We start from the raw sequence: 7,937 nt of genomic DNA on the forward strand, positions 1-7,937 counted from the left end.
ATGAAAAATTAAAAAGAGTGACAAATGTTATGTTCATCCACGGGCACATAAGAATATTGTGTCCAGTTCTGGCACCCACAATTCAAGAAGGATATTGATAAATTGGAGAGTGTTCAAAGAATAGCCACAAGAATGATTAAAGTATTAGAAAATGTTTATAGTGATAAACTAAATAGACTCAAATTGCTCAAATTAACAAAGAGAAAGTTAAGAGGTGACTTGATTACAGTCTACAGGTATCAATGCGGGGAACAAATATTTAATAATGGGCTCTTCAATCTGGAAGAGAAAGTTATAACAATCCAAATGGCTGAAGTTGTAGCTAGATAAATTCAGACTAGAAATAAGGCCTACATTTTGAACAGTGAGAGCAATTCATCACTGGAAAAATTTACAAGGATTGTCACAGATTCTCCATCACTGACAATTTTTAAGTCAAGAGTGGATGTTTTTTGAAAAGATAAACTCTAGGAATTATTTGGGGGAAGTTCTATGGCCTGTGGCATTCAGAAGGGAATCCCTTCTGGGCTTGGAATCCATAAATGTATAAGGTTTATACATACACATTTGTGACCCTTCATTGCTGATCATCATTAAATGGAAGAGGGTACACAATGTTAATCTGCAAGACCACCACCACAAATTGAGCAAGCCAACAAGTGACAGCCAGCCCTTGAGGGCAACAGCTGAGGCTCTTGATCATGCTCTCTTAATCAATCAAAAGTGGAATGTGATGGCATAGCAGGTAAACAAGGGGGCATTCAATTTAGAAGGAATGGCCTTAGCTTGGATATCATCAAGGCCATGTGAACAGACATGGAAAATCCAAAGCATGTAATGCCTGGCACCATCCTGTTGTGTCTGCTCCCCTATTAGCCTTGGGGAAGGACTTGGGAAGATGCTTACAAGAAAATTATTAGACCAATGCCTGGATGAGGCATGTTCTAATATATTCATAATAATCATTTAACATGGGACAAAGGAGAATCAAAGCAGTCAGGATCCTGGCTGAAATTTGTAGAGCAACAGATGTTCTGGTGAAGTATTGGAGTGAGGGGTTGCTGGTGGATTGTGGGTAATGGAAGGCATGAGCAATTAACACTGGGGAGTGAAACAGCACACTGACACAGGAGATTGCCTGAGCTCTAGAGCTGACCCCACTCACATGGTTTGCCTAGTCACATGCCAGGTGCCATAGATCAGCTGGAAAGTGAGCCATAGTATTGTGAGGAAATGTACTAAAAACAGGAGATGTGGTAGGGGCTGGTGAACATGACAAAGGTACAGTGGAAGTTCAACCATCTATCTGTCCAAGACTTTTCATTTACCAGTCCAAAGAAACTGTTAATTACCAATACATCACTGCGTGGCTTTTGTGCTAAATCTGGGATCTTGGGACACTGAGCACTCAATAGCTAGCTCTGTCTGATTAAGTGCAGTGCCAGTATCAAACAAACAATCTTAGGCAAAACATTTGGGTGGCGAATAACCTCTTGCTGTATGTAAAAGCCCTCTTCTTTCCTATTACTTGAATCCCACATCTTGCTGTATGCAGCCCTGCACTGAAGACAACATGAGGCTCAGAGGGTAAGATTCACTAGAAGAAATATTTACATTGTAAAAATAAGCTACCATAATGTAACAGCCAGTCCTTAAAATAGTTATGGGAAATTGGCTGCATTCACACTCAGGAAACACTCGAGAAGCAGAATGTATGGGGAAAAAAATACTAATGAGCCGTGGTCTAGCTAGACATCTGTCTTTTCCCTCTGTTTGGATTTCCCTGTTGTCAGATTGATTAATGCGCTATTTTTTTGTTTGGATATCTTAAGTTTCAACAAGTCCATTTCTTGTTTTTGCCACCAACATTTCCAGTAGATTTCATCCAGCATGTCAGATTGACAGATACATTCCTGGCACTAACCTTGTAGGAAGCTCATTATTGTTTCAAACTTGTGCACTCAACCTGGAGGTCTTCTATTCAAAGGCCTCTGGAGATGTAGGTCATTTCAAAAATCTGTGTTGGGTAAAGGTGTCATTTCTCTGCTAGCAAAAGCTTAGGAGCAGAGGTCAAGGCCATGTACTGAATTTTATATCACTAGCCCATATGGATAGGTAGTAAAAGCCGAAATAACAGCAATAAACACTAAGTAACTTCTCACAGTATTTATTCTGAAGTCTATTTTATTTATATGGTCATCTGCTGTATGCTGAAGAACCATAAAATTATTTATGAGATTGTTTGTATCTTTAAATATTGCAGGTCTTTGCTGGCAGCACACTGTGATATTATTGCTGCAATTTCAGAATTTTAATTATACTTGTAAAATGTTGCTGGGTCGATACATACTTTTGATGTTTAATGGGCATTTTGCATAAGGTTTGAAAAGAATTAGTTTCATATACATTTGAGTCTACTTCCAACTAAATGCCATGTATCTATTGTGGACTCTTATCTGTAACACTGAAGCCAACTGCCCTTAAACATAACTGAAATCAGCACGAATATTTTTAAATGAACAAATGCGGGAAGTTGTAACATATGGGTCAGACATGTTGGAAAGGTCATATTGTGCTTCCGCCCAACACAGTTCTTATTGTACGGTTTCCTTTTTCATGCCTCCAAAGGACCAAATTGCCCATGTTTTCTATTGAGTAAGGTGGCAATAACACCAAGGCAACCATTATTTAACATCATTGGAATCCAACAGTGCAGGGTCTTCAATCCAGCCCTCTCCTGTACCATTGTGACTGGACCACAACTCGGAATTGCGTGAAAAGGGGACGCTCTGAGAGGCAGCCGGAATGGCTCATGGAGCTCTGGGGAGTGCAGGGAGAGCACAACTGCTGTGCTGGTATTGGAGGAGAAGGGCATGTGTCTAATGGAGTATTGTTAACACCAAATATTCAAAAATAAGTCAGGCTCCAAACAATCATGGGATTAGCTTAAAAAATGCAATGCAATTTTTAAAAGATTCTTTTTAAAACTCAAAAACCCAGAAGACAAATAGTGTGAACATTTTCCAGCTCTCTGCTACCATGTGGGTTAGAGCCTTATTTCAATATGAAAACTGTGATTCTCATGTTATATGCTTCCAAGAGCTGAAACTTTTAGAAAAATACACCATGGAATGTCACAAAACCCATGATACCAATCGCACAAGTTGGCAACAACAATGGCAGGTGCAGAGGTTGCCATAGCTACAGCCACACTGCCACTTCCAACTCTCAGCTCCCTTTCCAGTGGCTAACACTACCACTACCCCCATGGAGTCCTTGTATGTCCTGAGTACAAAGACCCTGTTGTCCAAAAATTTGTTTAGGAGATGCAAGGGGAGACAAGAAACTTTATGCCCTCTCCCTGCCTTGTTTACCTGTACACAGTCTGGCCTTTTACTTCCATACCATATGTAAGAAGTAAAGAAATAGGTTACCTAACTTTTATTGACTGTCTTCTGAACATAAATGGTGTTTCCTTTAATTCCTTTTGACATTCAAAATGACTCAGGGGAAAAAATACAGATACAAGCAGTCAGAGTTGAAAAGGAACTCTCAGATGGCTAGATATGTTAGAGAGAGTTATTCAAATAGAGTGGCAATGTCTTTGTTTTAATGGGCTTCTACATATATATTGAAGAGTTGCAGGAAACTTGTCACTCAGGGTTCTCTTTGCAAATCTATCCTGTGACACACTGTTTTTCTGTACAGCTGAAAGAACAGCAAATACTATTCTTCATTATTGATGCCATTTCCCATTATAGCATCACATTAAGATCTTAACCTGCTCCTAAGATAAGTATACAAAGATGTTTTTCTTATTGAAATAGACAATCCAATGAAATAATAATGCAGGACAACTAACAAGAACAGAGGGTTAAAATATTTATTTTTGTTTGATGGAACAAAGCTTGCTTACTTATTGGGAAAAGGGGTCACTTATACAGTGCTTACCAAATGTTAATATATAATAAAAATACCAAAGAGAAGAACTATTCAGTTAATGAAAACACCTAAGGAGTTTGATGTTTGTCTGGGTTTAGTTTCTTATAAATCTTAATTTCTCTGTGATTGGCATCTTTCTTCTGAGTCTGTAACATGGCAAACAATGCTGTGAGACAGACTATAAAGATGAAAATAGACAATTCTGACTAGGTAAGTTTTATGCACAGCTGGTTGGTGTGATGCTGACACACTGGAGTCTCTGGCACAGTGATTGGGCTGTACAACTTCATGAGTAGGGTTTTCAGCCCTTTGGTTGTTGCCAGTGCTGAGGCAAGTAGGATGGAATAGTTTGCAGGAGGTCAACTTCTTTTATGTAACTAAGAGGCCAATGTAGCGATACTGCACGGGAAGGCTCTAGTGGAGTTGATACCTGCCTGCCATCTTATTAAGAGAATAGCAGTGCCACCAAGGGCAGGTGAGGCATGGTAAGCAGACATGGTCAGCTTCTTCCTAAAATTTGCAACTGAATTAGGTTCTGCTATATTTTATATTAAATATATAAATCTTTGATACTATAGTTTTTCTATTAAGGGTACATTTTGAGGGCCTAATGCAGGGCTGAATCTCTACTTATTGCAGATTCGGGAATCCCTTTTGAAATTTGTGGCTTAAATTATTGTTTCTAAAGTTCTACATACTGATGCATTACCAATGTTTCTTATCAATGGACTTACTTAAAGTCACTTCCCCACAAGGGGGAAGGATCCCAGAGCTGCAGCCCGAGCCCAAAAGTCTAGACAGCAATTATCCAGTTCCTTAGTCCAAGTCAGCTGACTTGGACTAGCCATGAGTGTTTAATTGTAGTGTAGACATACCCTTAGTGAAGAGTTTTCTGTGAACTGGATTAATAAAGTCATATGTGAGGCAGTCTGTGTGGACCTGTAAGTTGACTGTGTCTGTGTCAAAAGCATCAACCCAAAAAGGACCTTGGAGAAACTTTTTGCTACAGGCTACATTCATATAATTTCAGCTTAACTTGGTACTGAAATTCATTGAATTACATTGGAAATGACTTCTGTTTTAAAGTTATATTTCAATTTGTTTTCTAAGGGAAAGAACAAAATGATGTGACTTCTATACACATTCTCACTACCATTCTGTAGCTTATCAGTAAACTTATATTTCTGTGCTGCCTTTCCTCTTCCTGCAGGAGTAGTGAGCAAACTATGGTTAAAATATTTTATGCACAGGGCCAAACAGGAGGAATTCATCAGAAAGGAGACAACAGTGATATGCTTTATGAAATTAAACCATAAGTGACTTTCAACATCAACTGTCACAGACCTGCTGCTCTGCTAGGATTACCTGAGGTCTGATTTGAGTGGTTCTGGGCAAAAAGGTAGATGTGTCTGAAACATCAGCTATTCTCAACTCAGTGTTACCCATCATCCCAAAGTAAAGAACCAATATGGTTGCTTCTGAGATAAGATAGGTTTCCCCTTTTCATATGAAATTCTGTTTTCAGGGATAAAAAAATGCAGTGCTAAGATGGAAACTAAATTTGATTCAGTTGTGGTTTGTTAAGATCCAAATGTATTCTAGAGAGACAGATTCTGATACTGTTACTACACTGGGGGGTATTTACTCTCTGAGTAGTTCCACTGAAATCAATGTGCCTACTTGAGTAGTAAGATGTTACTCAGCCTGAATAAGAGAATCTACTCTATAATGAGCGAGTGTCAGAAGATGTACAGACTGTGACAGACTAAATGCATGTGATGACCATTAAAGAAATGAAGATGAAGCTAGAACTGGCTCACCAATCACAGAGAATTTTTCTTTTAAGAGAAAAGTTTAAATGTAGCCAGATAACACTGAGCAAAAAAATATTCAAGTTATGGGCAAAATCTGCTTGTTAGATTTTATAACCAATATGGAATTCTACACACACACACACACGCACACACGCACACACAGAGCATCATTCAGGCTGCAACTCGAGTACTCAAATTTAGGAAATGCCTGAAGTAAGGTTGCCACTGGGAGAAATTTACCTGTCTTTCAAGGTTTAAACCAATGTTATGCACTCAGTTGCTTTTATCCCACAAATTATAATCCATATGATTATTTGATAGATGCATGAGTCTTCATTCAATGCATGGGGCTAGATAATGCTTTCTCTCAGGAGAACCTGCTCATAGTAGTTGGTTTTCACTTGAGTGGAAGAGGTACCAAACTATGTTTGGAACTGGAAGTGCTTTTAAGGTGGTCTTTAAATGAGGCTGGAAAGGAAGAGACGGGAGAATTTCCTTATCACTCAGATAATCTGGCTGGCAACTCAGTATACAAAACAAGGCAGCAGATTGTTAAAGCTGTTCTGAGACAAGGGATGAGGAAAAAGATTACTATATGGCAGGAGCATGTTTAATAGCTATATTAGTGAAAACTTTTCCTTTAATTCAATTCATCAAGAGGTTTCGATTGCCTTGCATATTCTTGACATGGCCACTGTCCCTCAAGTAATTCACAAAGTACTGAAAAGCTAAACATTTTGTTCAGTTAGATATACTTCAAAGTAGGGTTGACAAGGCAATTAACTTCCCCCTCCCTATTAAATAATAGCATGTGCTCTTATTGTCATTTAATTACACACACACACACACACACACACACACACGAGGAAAAGGGAACAAAAACCTTAACTTAAAAAAAATCATTAAGCTAAGCCCAAAGGTATGTAAAAACCAGAACCTCAAAGCTGAATCCTTTTGAATTTCACAGGGATTGGATCCAAATCCTCAGATCTGAAGCTAATTTGGCACCAGGTGAGAGCCAAAATTGGTAGGGAACAATTTCAATTGCTCAGATGTAGCCAAAGTCTTTTGGGGTGATCATGAAAACTTAGGAACGAATCTTGCGTGATTTTAATTTTCCATTTAAATCTCATGAGAATTGCTTGCAGAATTTCAGCACCATCAAATCTCAGCCCAGATGGTGACCTTCATTCAGCTTCAAACCTAGAGTTAGATGAAACCAAATTTGGATCTAAATGCTGCCTCCTTAAGTTCATCTCTAACTAAACTGGAAAGTCTATCATCAATGAGTACCCAACATTACACTGCTCATGCAATCTGAAGAAGAGAGAAATGCTTAAGGGTAACTGAGAGAAAACAGTGACAGAGAAGAAAATACTTTATACTGTTGGTTCTGGGCAGTGACTTTTCTTTGTTTTCCTGAATTATGGACAGGATGCAGAATGCTGCTAAATGAGAATATTAGTGACATTCTTGCAAATACAGTTCTATCCTATTTGTAAGTAATGGGGATTCTTTCTGTGCAGAACAGAAAAAATATGTTTCATGAAAGACAGCTTTTTTTTAGAAAACTAAATTTAGATATTTATTAAAGAAGGCAGCTGTTGTTACTGTATATCAGTGCTTTCATGTATGTCAAAATCCTCTGAGTTTAGCCTATAGAGGCTGGCAGATTTATTCCATTAATTTAGAGGTCTGTGAGCATTTCCCATAGAATAGGTTACTCTGCATAATTAATGATTGTTCACTATCTCTGGCAGCGTCAGTTGAGGAAAGATTGAGGGGTAAACGTAAGGGGCAAGAATTTCTTTGACATTTTTGCCACCATCATGGTCTGAAGCATACATTTGTAGAGGCTTGGATAAAGTTTGAAAGATAATTAGTCTTGCTTTCTTAGCTATTATCACAATCTGGTCCAGACCCACTTTCTGAACAAACACCACTCTGTTGGGATAAGATTCAATTATTGCATCCCATCTGCTGCTAAGCTACTTGGTCTGGGGAGTGACACTGTTCCTTGCTCTGTGTCAGGCACACTCCTCAGGTGTAGAACATGTGTCTGACAGCCCTCGGGGCAGTGGGTCCCTGCAGGCTGTCCACCTAACCCCTGGAACCAGTGCCTCAGTCCTCTCAAGTCCCCTAGTTGCTGAGACACATTACCCTCAGAGACCACCAAGGGCG

Source organism: Mauremys reevesii, linkage group 5, assembly GCF_016161935.1.
Source record: "Mauremys reevesii isolate NIE-2019 linkage group 5, ASM1616193v1, whole genome shotgun sequence".
In the NCBI taxonomy this organism is placed as follows: Eukaryota; Metazoa; Chordata; order Testudines; family Geoemydidae; genus Mauremys; species Mauremys reevesii.